This window comes from Rattus norvegicus, chromosome 3 (genome assembly GCF_036323735.1).
Source record: "Rattus norvegicus strain BN/NHsdMcwi chromosome 3, GRCr8, whole genome shotgun sequence".
In the NCBI taxonomy this organism is placed as follows: domain Eukaryota; kingdom Metazoa; phylum Chordata; class Mammalia; order Rodentia; family Muridae; genus Rattus; species Rattus norvegicus.
In genome coordinates this window covers 78,175,564-78,196,108 of record NC_086021.1, presented here as the reverse complement: position 1 = coordinate 78,196,108, position 20,545 = coordinate 78,175,564, and the positions used below count along the sequence as shown (strand labels likewise).

The following is a 20,545-nucleotide window of genomic DNA, read 5'->3' as shown; positions in this document are numbered from 1 at the left end:
AAATCCCCAACCCCGTGAGCCCTTTTCTTGATTGCTAATTGATGTGGGAGGGCCCAGCCCAATGGCAGGTGGGCCAGGGTTGTTTTTGAAAGGCAACTGAGCAAGCCAGGAAAAGCAAGCAGCTTCCGGCTTCCGGGGCTTCCGTTCAGCCTCTGCGCTTCAGTTCCTGCTTCCGGGTTCCTGCTTGAATCCCTGCATCGGCTTCCCTTCACAACAGATTGTAAGATGAAATAAAATATCCACACTCCAACTTGTTTTTGGTCGTTGTTTTATCATAGCAACAAAGATACTAATGAAAACATCCCCCTCCAAAATGAATGCATAATTGAATAAATTTATAAATAATTTGAGGTGGTATGCAGTTGCAGAAGATAACTGACATCAATCTCCAACATCCATGTACACACACATTCAAGTAGCCCCCCTCCACATGAACACAAATGAACAGGTAACAACACACACACACACACACCTATCAAAGCCAGCTAGAATTAGAATTTATTGATACATTTCTGGTATTGGGTCCCGAACTTGGCCAAAACCTCACTAGTTAAAGCTGAGGTGGTGGAGATGACTTACTATAACGACTGCTCACGGTTTTTAGTACCTGAGTTTTCCATCTACCTGAATGGGGAGCAGTTGTGGTATGGACCGTGCCTATGGAGGAGGGGTGGGACTCTCTAAGGTTCAATCCCTTTCCCTCCCCAGTGTGAGGTCACAGGGCTGAGGGTCACATTCTAGGAGTGGCTGGAGGAGGCCTCTGTCTCAGGTAATTTCATGGAGCTTCCAGAGCAGAACCTTCCTCTTTATCTCATGTCTATACAAGAAAGCTGAGGGGACTGTAGCCCACCCAAGCATGACAGATGTGGCTTTGGCAGGCCTGGTCCTTCCCCTGTTTCCTCTGCCTTGCTAAAAACTCTTCAGGTTACGGTCCTAAAGCTAGCCACAAAGTCTGTTCCCTCCTTTGGCCACTTCCTCCCTCCTGAGACTGACTGACAAGGTCCAGCTATCAAAATACTGAAATCTAGCAACCGAAAGGCCTCTTTTGCTCATCTACTTAATAACGTGCCCAAACCAACTCATTCTAACATGGGGTTCTCCCTTTTCCCTTTACAAACTGCCACTTTCCTATGGGCCACATCTGTCTCTCCCCTATCCAGAGGCAGTCATTTGTCTTTCTCACTTCCTTCCTCTCCCTTGTTCCCTTCCCCTTCTCCCTCATCTATCTCCTGTCTTTGTCTCTGAGTCCTTGCCCTTTATCCCTCTGGGGCAAATAAATTTTTGTGATGAGACCTTGGTTTTGGGGTGCCTTGTGCTGGTTCTAACCAGTCCTTTCAAAGACAGTGTCTTGAGTCCCTTGCTCATCACTAATCTTAACTCTGACTGGGTAGATGTTTAATGTCTTGTAAAAATCTAAATGTTTCGGTTTTGCTTGATGACCAAGGTTAGCTCACATGTGTTCTTCTGAATGTGATCTTTAAGAGTTGGGCAATACGGGTGCCTGGAAGGACCCCTAAGTTCACAGAGTCTTAAATTAGTGATTGGCTAAGGTAACATGATGGCTAGAGAAAGATGGATGCTGGGCTCTGCTCCCCATCCCTGCTCACAGCAAGCGGGGACTTCATTCCGGGCTTTACTGAGACCTCAGCCGAAAGCTTATACGTGTTCATCGGATCAAATGTGAGTGTGGGGGGAACCACGAGTCAGAAGGTCCGGGCAGAGATGCGAACAGACACAGTACAGGAAGGTGACTCCCAGAGCAGTGTGTATAGTAAGAAATGGGGTGTGTGAGAAGACACAGGCATCGGTATTCAGACTTCCATTGTGATGTGTAGAGTCATTTTTTCCAGTGAGCAGCGTTAGAGCGACGTCATAATCAACACGCGGATAGCTACGTGTCTCACACTGCTGGCTACCACACTTGTAGAAGCCACAAGGTCCCAGCGCAGGACAGGCGCTCCACACCACAGAGGCCCGCAGTGTACTCCAGCTGCTCTGGCTGCTTTTCAGGTATCATACATTCCATGTGGCTCCAGTTATGTGGATCTCTGGCTCTGATCCTTCAGTTTAAGCACATCCTCAGGAAAGGCGGGTTAGCAGCTGAGCAACACTCTTGCCAAGAGGTTGCTGGTTTTCCTCCTCCCAGTAAGCCATTGTCTTCGGGCAAAGCCAACGGTGAAGCCGGTCCTACTCAGAGGGACCCTGTACTGTGTCTGTTTACACCTCTACCTGGTTTCCTGGTTTTCCGCGTTTATTTTGATGATGTAAAGATTAGCTTCAGGCAGCGATCTCAGTAGGTAAAGGTCTGAGCTGTGGTTCAGCAGTGGCCTACTTGCTGGATATTTGTAAGGCCCCCGAGTTGTATCTCTAGTGCCAAAAAGTTAGCAACAGTAACGTATACCCAAAACCCCCACAAAATTATGAGATAAACACGAGGGTATAATCTAATTCTGTCTACGTGACTATGAGAAATTACTAGGAGATACTTTGAAACAGGGTCTTGTATGTACCTTTATGGGTTAAGACTGAACCTTGGCCTCTGTGGGTTATATTTAACAAGTGATAGTTGAGGAACGCAAATACAATTAATAAATGAAACATTGTAATTCTCTAGGGGAGTGTTCTTAAAGTGGTGAAAAAATTTTTTTCTTTTAAAGTTTCGAGGCCCCTGGTAAGAATATAAAGACATAAATTTAAATTCCGAGTTTGACTTCTGGACTCCTAATAGTTAAGCGTTTTTAAAATTACATTTCAAAAATTTAGTGTGTGTATGTGTTTGTGACTGTGTGTGTGTCCATATGTCTCTTTGTATTTATGTGTCTGTGTTTTTGTGTGTATGTGCATGTATTTGTGTGTCTGACATCTTGCCAGTCCCTCTACACAGTTTTTAAACATGAAAGGGAGGGACTTAGATTTTGTGTGTATGTGAGTGTGTTTGTCTCTGTGTGAGTTTGTGTATGAGTGTGTGTGTGGGGAAGAGGGAGGGAGGGAGGGAGGGAGAGAGAGAGTGGGTTATGGGGATGGAGTATGGAGTTAGAGAATGATGTTAGGACTTAATTTTCTTCCCACCATCTGGGTCCTAAGGATGGAACTCAGGTCATCAGCCTTGGTGGCAAGTGTCCTTACCAATTGAGCTCTCTTATTAACCCCTCCAAACAGGTTTTTAAAACATGAAAGGGAGGGAGGGAAGGAGGGAGGAAAACCGATTTGAAAGACTCAACTCTCATGTTCAGAAATTATGAACTTACTGTGTTTTCAAGAAAAGGAAAACTTGTCTTATGAAAGGAAAAAGGAAATTATGGGACCAGGGCATTGGATGGGGCCATGTCCCTGGCTTTTCTCAGTGGCTGTACTGTGGGAGTTGGGGGTGACTGCTGGGGAGCCGGCCAGTGTGGGCCGCCATTACTCTAAGGGCCTTGCTGATCATTAGCATCTTTGTTTTGAGGTAAATTTACATCCACATGGCTGAGTTCTCACTGTTACACCGTAGTGAGTGACAGGTGTGACGGACTTGGCTTCAAATTCCAACCAGGGTCCCTTGTCCTTCTGCCTGGCATAGACATTGTCACCGCATCCTGTCCTTTCCCTCTGCTGTAGTTTCTCCAAATCCATGGCAAATTGTTATGTAATATTGCATAAAAATATCAGTCCATAGATGTCCTTATAACTTCTAAATTTCAGCTTTTTTTTTTTTTTCTGTTTTGGATATCGAGGTTTGTTATTTAGCTCAGGGTAGCCCTGAACTTAAGATCTTCCTGCTTCTGCCTCTCAAGTGTTAGGATCCCAGCCCTACACCACCATGATCAGTCTATTGATTTAGGCCATGCAAGTGGCAGATTTCTGATTTGCCTTTGCTGCATCCTCCTGCCATTCCTAGTTGGTCTAGTCCTCTCACCTTCTTGTGAGCATCCCCCACTTCCTCCCCCCCTCCATCTTCCCCACTTGGTGGCCTTTGTCCCAAAGCAGTGGAAACTAAGACTTTCTTGCCTGGCACTTATTTACTCCTGTTGGTTGGATTTTGGGCAAGTTTTTCCACATATGGGAAATTTGAGATGAAATCAATAATAGTTTAGGAATTTCTCCCCCTACTACTCGGTGCCACTGTACTTCCTGGGAAGGGGGGGTGCACCAGTCTCCACTCAGGGTCCATGATGGGCTCTGGTGGAGGAAAGGGGAGCTGTGTCTTCAGGGATCAGTTAGTTGGGCTTGTACCTGTGGTCTGATAGAGGCTTCTGGAACCTCATTAAGGATAGGTTAAGGAAGGTGCGTTTGAAAACATTTAAATCCTAAATCACAAAAACTTTATGCTCTGTAGGCACAGCAGGTTAAACCATGCTGCCCAGCTGTGCACTAAAATGATGGTGCTAGCTGTCTGAATGAGGAAATCTGTATGTGCTCTCCGGGCATGGCCACCGTCCGAAATTCCTTACTGTATATGTTTGGTCCCTGTTCTCTGGACTCTGTGGGAACACCTTTCTTTCCTTCACCACCCGAAGAGTGGCACCTACATTAGTCTGGATGGCAAAGTTGATGATTGACGTGTGCCACCCTGCTGTGGGTCCTCAAGCCTCTTTTAGTTCTGTCTCCTGGAGTCTATCTTCTGCACCTCTGGTATCCTTGACCTACCTGGAGGTTTTGAATCCTGAACTGGTAAGTATTTATCTGCCACACACTGGTGAGATTCTGGGGTCAGTTAACTCACCCTTAGCCTGGATCACCCACTGCAAAATAGGGTTGATGTATAAAGTTAAACAAGGAAATAACCAAGGTAAGCATGTGCAAACCTCTGTCGATGGTCAATCCTTATCATCTCCTCAGCTTTCTCTTCTCTCCCTATCCTCTCCCATACACTGCCTCTAGGGAGTTGAAATATATAATTGAAATATATTGAATTATATAACCTTTGCAAAAAGATGATACAAGATGCCATCAAAGATAATGTGGCTAGAGAGAGGTGGGGGAGGGAAAGAAGCCAGGTAACAGGAAGGAAAGACTGGAAACTCTTCCTTACCTGGGGTTACATATCAAACACACACACACACACACACACACACACACACACACACACACACACTACTTTTTTTTTTTTTTTTGAGACAGGGTTTCTCTGTGTATCTATAGCTGTCCTGGAATTCATTCTGTAGATCAGGCTGGCCTTGAACTCAGAGATCAACCTGCCTCTGCCACATGAGTGCTGGGATTGCCTGGTTAGCAAACAACATTCTGTGTGTGTGTGTGTGTGTGTGTGTGTGTGTGTGTGTGTGTGTGTGTGTGACTTATAAAGCGCTGTGAGTCTGGTGGTCCAGCGTTACTGGACTGCAAACTTTTTCCTTCAGCTCACTAGCCTTTCTCCCACTGAAAACACAGCAGCTGCCCAACCTCTGGGCTTTCTGGCTCAGAGGGCACGGCAGAGCCTGAGATTTTTCATCATACAGGAAGGACATTGCTGCTGGTGGTCCAAGGCCCACGAGCTGAGAGGCACTGCCTTAAACATTGCTACTTTCTACTCTCCCCCCAACTCCTCCACACATCTCCTCACAGCCTCGCTTGTTAGAAACTAAAAGTCTTGAATACTACTTGAGTTCACCTTAAGTTCCCTGCTGAGTCAACCCTTCTAGGGGAGGAACCTGGACACAGCCTCATCAGCTGGATGATTCTTATCCTCAGGGGCATTTGGAAAGGATCTCAGAATAATACAAGTGAAAACAGCCCCACAGCTTGCCTTAAAGTAACAAATACTTTAGTTCAGAATTGTTAATGGTTCAGCTGGTAGTTGGGGGGAGGGTGTGAACGAAGACTGAAAAGTGTTCTTTTGACTGAAAATTGTTCTTTTTTAATTACACAGGACATTCCTCTCTTTTTTCAACCCAAATTAGCCTTTAGGACATTAATGCTGGCTTCTTGCTTAGATAATGAGAAGTGAAAGTTTAAACCTCTTAGTGGGCTTTGTTTCAGGCTCTAGAATTGAACAACATGCTCATTCCATAAACTGAGTAAGATAAGCAGGGTTGAGCAAAGCAGAAATTAACAGTACAAAATGGATTGGTCATTTCCCTTTTCCCCCTTCCTTCCTTCCCCCTCTTTTCTTCCCTCTCTCTTGCTTTTCCTTAAGGCCACTTAACAGCTCAGTTATGGTTGGTTGGTCTGATAATGTGAAACCTTGGCATGAGTGACTCCATTTTGACTTTTAGTCTGGTCTATTGAACTCTAGTACACAGTGCTCAGTCTTAAACAGCGGCTCCTGAACTGATTAACAAACCAGTACTTTTGAGCTTGCTCTTTTAAAATATGTAAATGATCTCATCTAATTTCTAGCCCTATTAAATAGATTATTTGGGACCTGGAGAAGAATTTAAAATTGAAAAGCTAAATACAGACACCTCAGTATATTCCAGTTTAAAATAGTGCACGCTCTTATTGATCAATGTTCCAACTATGGGATTTATTTCTTACTCCTTTCTCCAACCAGGTTGATTTCTTCTGTAGAGGGATGGTTAGTGTCAAATCATCTGAGAGAAGGGAACTTCAGTTGAGAAAATGCTTCCATAAGATCAGGCAGTAGGCAAGCATGTTGGGCTGACCAAGACAGCTCAGTCAACCAGGTCTTGAGGGAGGGAATGAAGATTGAAAAGAGAAAGACAGTTAGACAATATTGTAACATGACTTCAGCCAGTGCTGAGGCTGAAGCAGGTTTATTTTATTTATTTTTTTCTGTCTGCTTTTTATGCCATTCTATGTACATGCGAATAAGGTCAGTTCTAGATCAAGGAACAAAAACAAGGCAATAAACACAAACAGTCAAGAAACAAGACAATAAACAAAGTCCTGTGGTATTCAGGGACTTGTCAAGATGATCAAGAACTGGGCTGGAGAGATGGCTTTGGTTAAGAGCACTGACTGCACTTCCAGAGGTCATGAGTACAATTCCCAGCAACCACATGGTGGCTCACAGCCATCTGATCTGATACCTTCTTCTGGTGTGTTTGAAGATAGCTATAGTGTACTCATACACATTAAATAAATAAATAAATAAATAAATAAATAAATAAATAAATCTATCTTTTAAGATATCAAGAACTTGAGCCTACTTCCTTGTCCTAGCCCAAAGTCAAATTCTTGCCTGAGCCTACTTCCTTGTCCTGGCCCAATGTCAAATTCTTGCCAAATTCCTAGAAGGCAGGCCCCAAAAGCTCTCTACATTGGGCATTTTCTTAATTAGTTATTGATGTGGGAGGGCTCAGCCCATTGTGGGTGGTGCCATCCCTGGGCTGGTGGTCATGGGTTCTATAAGAAAGCAAGCTGAGCAAGCCATGGAGAGCAAGTCAGTAAGAGGCAACCCTTCATGATCTCTGCATCAGCTCCTGTTTCTAGATTTCTGCCCTGTTTGAGTTCCTGTCCTGACTTTCTTTGATGATGGAGTATGATATACAAGTGAAAGCCAAACAAACCCTTTCCTCCCCTACTTGCTTTTGGTCATGGTGTTTACTCACAGCAATAGAAACCCTAACTAAGGAAATTGGGAGAGGAAATATGCATGATTTCAATTCCGAGGGTCACGTGCCAATCGTCTTGATGGCCCTGCCCATCTTGTAATTACCCTCTTTTCTTGGAACTACAAGACTTTTTCTCAGGAAGTAGCAAGTTTTATAGTAGGCTGCCAGTGGATTCACTTAGAACATGAGACAGATGCATCTGAGTCCTGTAGGAATTCGTTCTGCTGACATAGAGGGAGGACTTGTAGGTACTGGGAGATGTCTGGATTTCCCTGGGTTCAGAAAGAATATCTTACTTATAATAGAACACATTCTGCTTTTTGATGTATGATAGGGATACAATGCAGTTCTTGAATGATAGAGATACAATGTAGTTCTTGAATGATAGAGATATAATACAGTTCTTTGATGATAGAGATACAATACAGTTCTTGAATGACAGAGATACAGTGTAGTTCTTGAATGATAAAGATACAATGTAGTTCTTGGATCAAGTTTGGGGTCCTCAGCTATCTCCAGGTCCTACCCTTATTCCTATGTTCAACACAGCACAGTGTGTTAATACACCCTGGATCAGTATTGCTGTATATATTGAGCTCAGTTTTTCTGGATCCACAAGACAATTTGATATAAAAGTAACTGACAAGGTTGAGCCAAAATCTGCTAGTTTTACATTCAAGTCTGACAAAGAACTTACTTTCCCAATCACTGAGAATGTCAACCTGTATCCAGCTTAATGCTGGGTACTGTTGGACAGATAATCTCACAGGCATTTTGGAATCAAATCGCAATGTCAGGTAGTCAGTGAAAGTACTGATGTTATAACTGAGAACCAGAACATAAGGTGGCCGTGTTAGAATAGAGGCTTCGTGGATGGCAAGGGTCTTGGGGCCAGAGCTTAGGCTGAGGAAAAAAGCTCTGAGAATGGACAGAACCTGAAAAAGTCATATGTTCAGCTATGTAAGTCCCACATGCTGTAGTGCTGAGAAGTGTGTCCATTGCCATGAACTGAAGGAAATAGAAAATTCTAGTGTCTTTTTGGATGTTGTGGTCTTTTACAAGCTGGAGGAATGGACACTTGGAGAATGCAAAAGAAAAGGACACAGAATAAGTGGAACGGTCGAGTTTGATTCTGTGCTGCCATTAAGATCTTACATTTCACATTAGTTATCAAGAACAGATGTTGATGTGAATCAAATTGATTTGATATAAAAACACTATGTCTTACTTAAATGTACTGATGTCTTAAAGAGTCAAGGAAAGTGGCAATTTTATTGCCTATGGCTTTTTTTTTTGTGTGTTCCATGGGTATAGTAATCTTGCTTAAGAAATGCATAATATGAAGTCTTCTTTTCCTCTCATAAAACTTAAGCATGAAGTGTATGAAGGAAGACGACACAAGGAAGAGTTTTAAAGAAATGGTAGTAAATTCAGGTTAACTGCACAGCTGGGTACACTCATTGGCCTGACTCCAAAACATTACATAGGAAGAGATAGCAAATTCGGCCTTTGTACCTCAGAGTTCATCAGAATCCAAATCTTTTTCAATTCTTTTTATATTGGCCTTAAAATGTTACTTGACTGAAATTATCTTCCCCTCGGTATTAAAGAACATCTCACTATCTACAGATGGATTGATCAACTTGACATTCATGGTTTCTAATAGTTGATAGACACCCTCCCCCCAATTTCTAGAACGCAAGTCTTGTAGGTGATTTATAGGTAGGAATGATTTAAGGCTCAATTACCTTCCTTTTAACACCCCCTGTAGTGCCTTACTCTGAATTGTACAGCATTGCCCATCCAGCTCTCCACACTTCAAGTAATTTTCCTCCCAATTTTTATGCACTGACTTCTTCCTTGACTTTAAGATTCACCTTGGAAGAAAAATGAACATTTATTGAGGCTTCATGTATGGCGGATACTACATCAGCTTTTGACTTTATCTACGGAAAATAAGAGCTCTTTGAAGGAGGGATTATTTTAGCTCCCACCCACTATCTTCTTTTACAGTGAAAACCAAGCTGGTAAGGTAGTTACTTGACCATCAGTACATGTGATAGACATGAACCAAGCCAACTGTGGGGGGCCTCTGTGACTTCCCCATGGGTACTCCATAAGTAGACATTTGACTCTTGTCAGGCTAATTGAGTCATTGCTTAGGGAATCTTCAACAGGACCTGGGGGGGGGGGGAATGAATCTCTCCTTGGTTACATTGGAGAACAGAGACAAGCTCATGGTTTCTTTGTGGATGAAGTGAGAAATAAAAGAAAATCGTGGAGAGATGAAGAGGAAGGAGAATGGAGAAGGCAAAAGAGGCTGGGAGGAGAGAAAGAAACAGGTGGGAAGAGGTAAACACATGGTGAGAGTTTGAGTCTCTGATGTCCAGTGGTCTTATGCTCTTCCCAATGGGTTGTGAGGGGTTCTTCACTTTTATCACAAGCTAGATTTGTTTGGATTTCTGTCTTGTAATCAAGAACCCTGGTTTTCTAGAGAGTAGACAGAGCATCAAGAACACGTGCTTTCTCGGGATGCTGTACAGCACTGAGATTTGTCCTCCACTGATCCTGGTTGGTAATCCTAGTCAGTGCATGTGGGCGCTCTTGCCTTCTTCCTACATTTGAGATGACAGGGAAGAGAGCCAAGCATCTGACAGCACAGAAGGGACTTCAAGATAGTGGTTTCTCTCTTCTGTTCATCGTGTTACCTGGGTGTAGAAAACTTTAACTTGGACTTTTTATATATGACTGGAGAACAACCAAGTATAAATGCATTGATGATTTAAAGACTGAATCTAAATGAAGTATTGTAACAAAATGTGGAATTAAAATCTCTTCCTTCCTTCCTTCCTTCCTTCCTTCCTTCCTTCCTTCCTCCCTCCCTCCCTTCCTTCCCTCCTTTACACGCCTTCAATCCTTCTGGCTGGAATACAGACACACCTTTAATATACAACTTTAACTCCAAACAATGAAGTTTAATTGAAGGGCAAACAAAGTGATGAATCAGAGAAAAGAAAGATTTGAATAAATGAGTCAGTGATAGGATACAACCAGCTCTCACTAGGACAGGAAAGAGAGGCTACTTAAGAGCAGTGAGAGGAGAGAGGGGAAGTCAGTGGTGTTCGGTTCAGTTCAGAGCCGTTCAGTTCACGGGGTTCAGAGGCTGTTATTCTAGGCAGAGCAATTAAGCCAGAAGCTGGAGAAGCCAGTTTGAATCAGGCAGCTTGAAAAAGAGTTTGATCCAGGACAGCTGATTTGAGACAGTCAACCAGAAAATGCTAGAAAGTGTACATTTATTCAGCAATAAGTCTCAGAGGCTGAAATAGGCTAGGTCTAGGTTAGCACACGGAGGCTAGAAGCTGAAGCCTTCAAGGTCCAAGCTTGCAAAAGATTAGATGGTATGGATGTAGGGAGCACTTATAGTGTTAACTTTGAGTAACTTCTTGCTTGTGATTAATTATGAATGAGTCTGCCAACATCTGTATTTGTTTTTTAATTAACATTATACCCTGCCAAGTTCCTCTGCTTACACAAATGTCTTTGAGAGACTCCTAGCCTGAAGGAAATGGCCTAAGTCATTCATAGATACTGTGTACCAAAAACTCACTACATAAGCATTTGTGGTCATTGTTTATCTTCCTGGAATTGGTCATGCTTTGTGTTGCTTGCCTTTAAAAGACACTGAGAAAATATACTTGCTTGCTGGCATGGTATTCACCAGCAGTCCTCCCATATTCTGTCTCTGGCATCATCTTTCTGCCTTTCCTATGATCATCCTCATTCCCTCAGTCCTGTTTTTCCATGACTGTACCAGCTGACTCCAGGAGAGTGGAGCCCAATGTGAGGCTCATGAGGTTCTACTATGGGATATGTAATGAAGGTCTTTGGAAGTAGAGCACTTGGAAAAAGTGAGAGTGTTGACAGTAGTAAGGAGTAAAAGTCACAGGCAATACAGATAAGGGAGTTCAGAAAAAATAAAAGACACTCATACAGACAAAAAACAAGATAAAAGAAAGAAAAAGAAATAGAAAGAAAAATGGCAAATGGAAACCGTGGTGTGCCTTCTGTACCAATGCTTAAGAATATGCTTTAGTAAAGTAGGGCAACAGTGATTGGTCCCCTGCCAACCCCATTCCAGGCCCCTCTGCTCTGCGCTCACCACCACAGCACAGAGATGGAGAGCAGGAGGGTAATGGATAGAGGAACCAGCACAGAGCGGGATGCTGAGTCCCAAGCAGCCAGCAGCTGGCAGCTAGAAGCTGGAGCTTGCTCCTGCCCCTCCCTTCTTGGACTGGCATAGGTGAGTTATGATCCAATCCAGCAGGTTAAGGTTAAAGATGTTTATGAAAAATATTTGAGATTGATAAAAGCAAATGATGAAGGTTAGAGGCTATAAAAGAACTTAGATACTTCAGATAAAAGATGTTTCAAGTTAGTAAATGCAAGTTATAAATGCTGGAGGGTCTAAGAAGATGTTTTAAGGTATATAAGTATAAGTTATAGAGGTTTCCGTGCCTTTTAACCCAAACCTATAGCTTTTATTAGGTTTCAAAGGCATAAGTCTACTCCTGTTGTCTAACAGACACCTGTTAACTACATTTTTCTTTTTCTTTTTTTAAAAGACTTATCTATTTTATGTATATGAGTACACTCAAGAGTCCTAAGATTGGACCTGCCTGTCACAGACCAAATGGACTCCAAATAAGTACACCTGCCTATTTTGATACCAGCAGGTAGCTCCAAATATAAATTATATAAGCTAACATATATCATACAAATTAGAAATTACAATACATTGAAGCATATATATAATAATTACATGCATGTGTATATATAAATAATCCATGTTAAGTATACATTAAATATAAATTGTACAAGTTAAATATAAATTATATACATTGAATATGATTTATATACATTTAAACAACAAATTTACAGTAAATACAAATCATATGAATTAAATATTAATTATATGCTTTAAATGAATATTATACATTAAATTGTTGTTGTAAAAATATAAAAAATAGGGGTTGGGGATTTAGCTCAGTGGTATAGCGCTTGCCTAGTAAGCGCAAGGCCCTGGGTTCGGTCCTCAGCTCCGAAAAAAAATATATATATAAAAAATAAAATGCTGTCTTTTATTCCCCACTAGGTCTGGCACCACAGTGCCCCAAGATATCTGCTAGCTATCTTGGCAGAAACACATCCCAATTCTGTGGCGGCCAGTGTCTCTAGCCACCACACACTCTCTTACACTTAAATCGCTACAAGAAAGAACACACAACACAATTTGATCCAATTCATAAGATATAATTGCCCACGTAACATACAAATTCCTATATACATCCATCCCTCAAGAACATTTACAACAACCTGTAAAGGTACAGAATCTTAACGTCAGCTTCCACATTGTCCCGTGGCTACTCTGCAGTCTCCTCCTCTCTTCCGTTCCTGTCTCCTCCTCTTCCTTCAAACTTTTCTTCTGCCCATCCTTCCTTCTCTTTTTTTTTTTTTTTTTTTTTTCCGGGACTGGGGACCGAACTCAGGACCTTGCGCTTCCTAAGCAAGCGCTCTACCATTGAGCCAAATCCCCAACCCCCCATCCTTCCTTCTCATCCAATGACAGGCCTCATTCTATCCTGTACCGACCCTCACCTGTATTCTACAAATTAAATGGGAGAAGGTTCTGAGGAAGTCACCTGAGTCCTGAGTATGTGACTAAGCAGCCATCCTTGGGGCAATGGAATTAGCATCAAAATACAGATAACTCTAGGGCAAACCACAACATTAAATATTATTATATATGATAAAATATAAATTAAATGAGTTAAATATAAAATATAAGTTACAATCTATATAATGTAATCTATGTAAAATACATAATTTCACATATACTCAAGGACAAGAAATTATGAAATGAGCCCATGGAGCTCTAAAAGAAAAAATCAATTTAAAAAAATAAAAGAGGGAGTTGTATACTCCTTCACCACAAAATTTTAATTTTTGACCTTGGATTCCAAGGGACTCTCTGCTGCTGAGTGTCTACAGCCCCCATCAACTCAGCATACTTATGGTTAGGTGAAATGAAAGACTCCACTTATTGGTGTATGGCACGGTCCTGATCCTGTATTAATATGGGGAAGAGGGCATGTTTGTGTTTTTTCTACAGGATGCTGAAGGAGCCAGGTGACTGCCAGAGTGATGGTGAGACGTGCTGTGTGGATGCCGATTTTGGTGCCGATTCTAGAAACTTGGTAGTAATTTGACATTGGGCAAGGCCAAGGAAGTAGGTTTCAGGCAAGAATATGACTTTGGCCTAGGACAGGGAAGTAGGCTCAGATATCTTGGTCGTCCTGATAAGCCCTTAGAAACAGTGATAATGGTACTTTGTTTATTGCCTTGCTTGTTCTTTGATTATTTGTGTTTATTGTCTTGCTTGTTGCTTAAACTAGAACTGACCTATTGCTTGCATGTAATTAAGTTGGTATATAAGCAGATTGGGAAAAAATAAACCTACCTCAGCCTCAGAACTGGCTGGGGTCATGCTACAGTGTTATCTAATTGTCTTTTTAATCCCCGCTCTGCCCTGGAGAACCTGTTGACTGATGTGAGGTTTGGGTTAGACCTCTACCAGGATCACTTGAATGAGAGGGAGACAGTGATTGATGCAAAAATAGGAGTTTTATTGCTCCAGCAGGTTGGGGCCACCCTACTTCAAGAGGGTGACGACCCTGAGCAGTCTCTAATGGGATTATATACATTTGATAAGGGCAGAATTTAGGCAACGGGAACTTGGCAAGGTACTATTGGTGGAGTGAAGCGACCTTTAAACTGATTCATGGTCAGTGGACTGTTCAGGACTTTCCAAAAAGGGTTGGTTGGGGGTCACGGGTGGCTTTGTCTGACAGTTGGCTTGTAGTTTTTCCAGGAAGGGAGGGGTCTTAGTGCTCAGAGGTTTGTGGTGGAATTTTCCACTGGTCTTAGATTGACCCCAACTCTGGCTCTTTCAACTGACTGAGCTGGCTTGGTCAATGGTGATGCTGGGACAAAGAATGATGCTCACTAAGATTTTGCTTAGTGCCCTGACAATGACAACAGGGAAGCTGTATTGGGCATATGTTCCTGACCCACCTTTGCTACATCTGTCTGTATGGTCAAGGCCAGTTAGGATTCCCTTGTTCTAAGGGTAAAAAGTATTTCAAATCAGTGAATTACACTGCTATGGGTCAGGGCTTAACTATTTGTTTTACCAGAAATAGTACCAGTGCTGGATATGTTTCTCTGCACCCTAAGACTTGGAAGAAGAATATCTCTAAGACTGTAGTGCAAACATTAGGATTGGAATGCCATTATCTCAGACTGTACAGGCTGCCCTGCCTCAGGGCAGGAAACATGGAGACTGTGGAACCTGCCTTCCAAAAATTAATCAAATGAAGGAGTTGTTATAGTGACCCTTCTCTTTCCTTTAATGTGACCAGTTATCCAACTCATCCATGGACTGGTCTAAAAATCAATCCAGTATTGGACAAAAGGAAGTGACAGTGGACATTTGGAGGGCTAGTGCTGGACATTTTCAGAAACATATTTGAAAACTGGCAGCTGCCTTGTATGATGTTATGTTTGCTGTGGATAAAATGGAGTGGGTTCTGGGGTTAAGGTAACCGTGACATCCTATATTACCCTACCTAATCCTTTATTAATTGGGAATAGTACCTTGTTATTGGCTCTGATAATGAGTTCAATGTTTTTTGTTTTAATTGTCTTTTTTTAAAATTGTGTTTCTGCACTGTGTGATGTTCAACATGTAATGGTAGTACATCAACCAACTTTTATTAAGATTCCTATAAATTAATCTGAACCCTGGTATTCTGAAAAAGGCTTACAAACGTTGGGAGAATTAGATCACACTCAGGCAAGGAGCAAACACATGCCTGGGCTGATTATTGCTGGTATCATTTCTTTCATAAAACTCTTAAACCAGGGCTGCTACCTCTGCATCAGCTTTAGCACAGAGGTACAAACAGCTAGTTCTGTTAATCATCTTGTAGAAAATGTAACCAATGCCCTGAGCATACAAGAAGATGTGAATGGATAGATAGAACAAAGAATTGACACATTATATGATGTAGTGCAGATCATGGGAGATATGAGGTACAAGGAATGAAAATCAGAAGCCATTTGGCATGTTATACTCAATATGTCTGTGTTGTAGTAATTTCCAACCCCAATACAAAACCACCCCTCAATAAGCCAGTATAAAAACACACACTTGATCTAGCACTATTCCACTGCTATGAGACCCTTTGTTATTTGTAGTACAAGCAGTAGATAGCTCTGTAAAGACATTCATATGGACTATATAGGGTGAACAGATCAGTTAAGAAAGATTAATAAAAAAAGACAACTGCTGCTCTCTTTGTCCCATCTACTGCGAGAATGAAGACCATTCTCAGCAATCAGACTGTCGACATCCTAGAAAATGAAAAGGTGCACAGTCATTGTGAAGGGCCCCAGGGGAACTCTGCGGAGGGACTTCAATCACATCAGTGTAGAGCTGAATCTTCTAGGAAAGAAAAAGAAGAGGCTCCGTGTTGACAAGTGGTGGGGTAACAGAAAGGAACTGGCCACCCTCAGAACCATTTGCAGTCATGTTCAGAACATGATGAAGGGTGTGACAAGATGAGGTCTGCGTATGCTCACTTCCCTATCAATGTGGTTATTCAGGAGAATGGGTCTTTAGTTGAAATCCGAAATTTCTTGGGTGAAAAATATATCCAGAGGGTTCAGATGAGGACAGGTGTTGTTTGTTCTGTCTCTCAAGCCCAGAAGGAGGAACTAATCCTTGAAGGAAATGATATAGAACTTGTTTCAAATTCAGTGGCTCTGATTCAGCAAGCCACAACAGTTAAAAACAAGGATATCAGGAAGTTTTATGGATGGCATCTATGTTTCTGAGAAGGGAACCGTGCAGTAGCCTGATGAATGAGACCTCAGTTTTCTAGCTTCAGAAACAATATCCTGATCACAAGTACAATTTGGGCTCTATGGGAACAATAAAAGACTTATATATTGAAAAAAAAAAAGACAACTGCCTTTCTTAGAGGTTAGTTTGGTCACATAATCAAACTACAATATGAATTTTTATTTCTTCCACTGTAAAGGATGGTATGTAATAATAAGTCATGAGAATTTTGTACTCAATAAGAGTTATTGGCTTTATATAGACATTTAAGTCTCAGCCAGTCCCAGAGTTGTCTCTGTGTACAGAGACATACATATCACTGCATATATATCACCTATCTTGTTGATCTTGTTAATCTCTTCTTGTCTGTAGTCAAGGTCTTTGGGGGGGGTCTCCTCCTTCATGTCTGATTTTTATCTACTTGGAATAAACCCATAGCTCTTCTTTTTCTGTGGAAATATAGGCATAATCTCTCCACAGCATAACACATTTCCTGTTTTCCCGTCTTGTAGGTTGATGTCATTATGTAGGTGAGTGCTGGCACAAGTTATATCAAGGTCATGGTTGGACAGTAAAAGAATAAGGTGGGGACAAAGTTTTTGTAGGGAGGGAGAGAAGGAGAAGGAGAGAGAATCAAGATGGAGACCGAGAAGGATGACCCAGATTTTGGTGTTCCTGAATTGTCAAAGTAGCTGGGAGGGATTTCTGTAGGCAAACTTATTTTATCTAGGTGGGCGGTTTAAATCCTTATCAGTTGGTTATAAGTTTTTCTGTAGATGTATTGTGGATTGAGAATTTAACACATAAATCTGATTATTGGGTTACTAAGTTGTTGGGAGTGTGAGGAGAGTCCATGACAGGAAGCCGTGCTAGGCTATAGAATGCTTGGGGCTAGCATGGCATGGGGCCACCACGCTAGCACAGCCCGTGGAATACAATGTGTGTGTCAGGCATGGTAACAACCCCCAAGGGGACAATGTGCGAAAGCAGCTGACAGAAAAACAGTTCAAGAACTTGACTTTCCTGGATCCACATGGAGTGAGAACTTGTGGGAACCATTTCTGCTACTTTTTAAAATTATACTTAAACATAGTCTGATATTAGAACATCCTTTTATAGGCTGGCCTAGTTCAGCAGTTTTTTTTTTTTAATAATCTAATGTCTTTTAACAGATATAGTTTTTTGTTATTAGTGTTTTTAAAAAGTTAAGGTTAATAAAACACTATGTAATCTATCTCTGGGGTCTTTGTTGTCCCCTTTTGTCTATTAAGCATCTCTTTTAGAGTATCTTCACAATTGTTTATCCTGTAGGATTATGTGATATGTCTGTAACATGTTTTATGCTATAATTTGTAAAAAAAAAATCTGTTTTACCTTATTAGAGACATATGTCAGACTATTGTTCATTTTAATTTGCATGGGTATTTCCATAATAGCTGTGATGGTTTGAATATAGTTGGCTCAGGGAGTGGCACTATTAGGAGTTGTGACCTTGTTGGAATATGTGTAGCTTTGCTGGGAGATGTGTGTCATCATGGGCTTAAAGACCCTCATCCTAGCTGCCTAGAAGTCAGTCTTCTCTTGTTTGTCTTTGTAACAAGATATAGAACTCTCAACTCCTCCAACACCATGCTTGCCTGGACTCTGCCATGCTCCAGTCTTGATGATAATGGACTGAATTTCTGAACCTGTAAGCAGCCCCAAGTAAATGTTGTCTGATAACATCATAAGTATTGTATATAATTTAGATTTGGGAACTGATTTGTAGGAACTCTCAACCACTAGACTTATATCTTTTGACTTACATCCCACCTTTCTTGATTTATTAGCACTAGTGTAATAAATTGGAATTTTTTTTAATCATATGAGGGAGAATCCAATTAGTTCTTTTTATGAACTAAAGTCACTTGTTTTTAGGGTATTTGTTGCTGGTCTCACTCAAGAAATTACAAGGCAATTCTGCACAAGTAAAAGGTTCCATAATTTTAGCTGGACCCATTCCAGCTAATTGTCAGTCTCATTTTTTCTTTTTGTATCAATTCAGAAACCTCTTAAAAAAAGATTTATTTATTAATGTATATGAGTACACTGTAGCTGTCTTCAGACACACCAGAGGAGGGCATCAGATCCCATTACAGATGGTTGTGAGCCACCATGTGGTTGCTGGGAATTGAACTCAAAACTTTTGGAAGAGCAGCCAGTGCTCTTAACCACTGAGCTATGTCTCCAGTCCCAGAATTTTTTTCTATTTAGGTTTTTGACTTTTTACTCTGTTTATGTGTTAAAAATCTCCATTCTAAGATAAAATCCTCCCTCTGCATGAGAATTTCTGTAGGGGAATGAGTAGAAGGTAAGATGATTAAGATGGAGGCCATTTTTTGGATAAATACGATCTAGATGTGTATCTTGAAATTTCCTTTCTACCAGAGCCAACTCTCTTTTCACCTTGTATGATAATTTCCTTATGCTATTTAAATCTTTATCACCTTGTAAGGTTTGAAATAAATTGTTTAGCTCCTTAGTAGTCAAGCAAATTATAGGCCAAAGTCAGTTAACATATAATAGCGTTTGAAAATCATTAAGTGTCCTTATCTGGTTTCTTTTGATTTGTACCTTTTGTGGCCTAACCTTTTGTAGACTTATTCTATATCCCAGATAATTAATAGAATCCCCTCTTTGTAGTTTTTCAGAGGTGATCTGCAATGCCCAACAAAGGAAGGTTTTTATTTACTTCATCAAACACTCTTCCTAGAATATTTATAATCTGAGTCAGCCAATAGGATATCATCCATATAATGATAAGTAATGGATTGAGGAGATTGTTTATGAATCATCTCCAATAGCTGTTGTACAAAATATTGACACAAGGTAGGGCTATTTAACATTCCTTGTGTTAGAACTTTCTAATGATATCTTTTTATTGGACAACTTCTATTAAAGGTAGGTACTGAGAAAGCAAACCTTTCCCTATTGTGTTCATGTGAATTGTGAAAAAACAATCTCTTAGAGCAACCACTAGGATAGCCCATTCCTTAGGCAACAAGGAAGTAATGGTATTCTAGGCTGTAGAGAATCCATTGGCTGAATAATCTTATTATTTTGAGATCTGTCAACATCCTCCATTTGCCAGACTTTTTTTAAAATGACAAATACTAGAGAATTCCAAGGACTTGCGGACTCTTCTATATGCTGAGCCTCCAGCTGCTCCCGGACTAGCTGTTCTAGAACCTGTAGTTTTTCTTTTGTCATAGACCACTGATCAATCCAAATGGGTTGGTCAGTCATCCACCTTAGTGGCAAGGCTGTTGGTGTCTTGTCAACAGTGGCTCCCTGATGTAAAGCTGAGTTGTCAGCCCCTGCTGTATCTTTTTTATGGACAGTTTGGACATCTGCAACTGCCTTTGTGTCGGACCCTCCTGGGTCCCCTGCAGTGTTTGATCCCCTTGTCCGACCCTTCTGGGTCCCCTGCAGTGTTTGACCACTGTTGAGCCCTGCTGATGCAAGTAGAAGCCTTTTGTTCCTAACAAAGGAACACCCTGGCCTGGTAGTGACACACCTGGGTGTACACCTGGGCGATGGTCCATTCGTTCCTCCCTTTTGTTCTCAGTCTTTGTTCCTGGGACTTAGGCTGGTCTTCGAGGATTTCTCCCCAGTAAATTTGGGGCACATATTTGGTCTTTTGTTACTGAAGCCTTAAGCTAGGTTTTCCCACTGTGCTCCCTGTAATTTTCCACTCAGTTAACTTGGGGTATATATTCGGTGAATAAAGCTACAGAATTGGCATTCTTATTATACGAATGACCCTAGTGTGTGTTTTTTAATCCTACAGGCTTATGCTGGGTTCTCCATGCCATGTTGGTGCGGTCATTGACACTTTTGATAACGTTCCTTAACTAATTTGATTTTTTGACCAGTTTTGTGGCCAGTCTCCGAAACTAAAGGGATACTGGTTTCCACTGTTGTAGCAGATCTCCCCCATAAGTTTATGGCTATATCAGCCATAATTTTCTTTTCTTTTCTTTTTTTCCGGAGCTGAGGACGGAACCCAGGGCCTTGCGCTTGCTAGGCAAGCACTGTACCACTGAGCTAA

General features: G+C 41.4%; 1 long non-coding RNA gene and 1 pseudogene across 6 annotated transcripts in view; both read left to right on the top strand.

Annotated features, from left to right (window-relative positions):
* The first annotated feature begins 494 nt into the window (after positions 1-494).
* The window catches only part of LOC108350397 (uncharacterized), a 75,563-nt gene continuing 55,512 nt past the window's right edge, over positions 495-20,545 (top strand). The window contains exon 1 of one of the 6 annotated variants that reach the window (XR_005502229.2): positions 495-2,010. This is a non-coding gene — a long non-coding RNA (uncharacterized LOC108350397). The remainder of the gene's footprint in view (positions 2,011-20,545) is intronic. The other 5 variants (XR_005502227.2, XR_005502226.2, XR_001837145.3 and 2 more) reach the window with 5 other exon arrangements.
* The window catches only part of LOC134486108 (large ribosomal subunit protein uL6-like), a 33,613-nt pseudogene continuing 16,105 nt past the window's right edge, over positions 3,038-20,545 (top strand).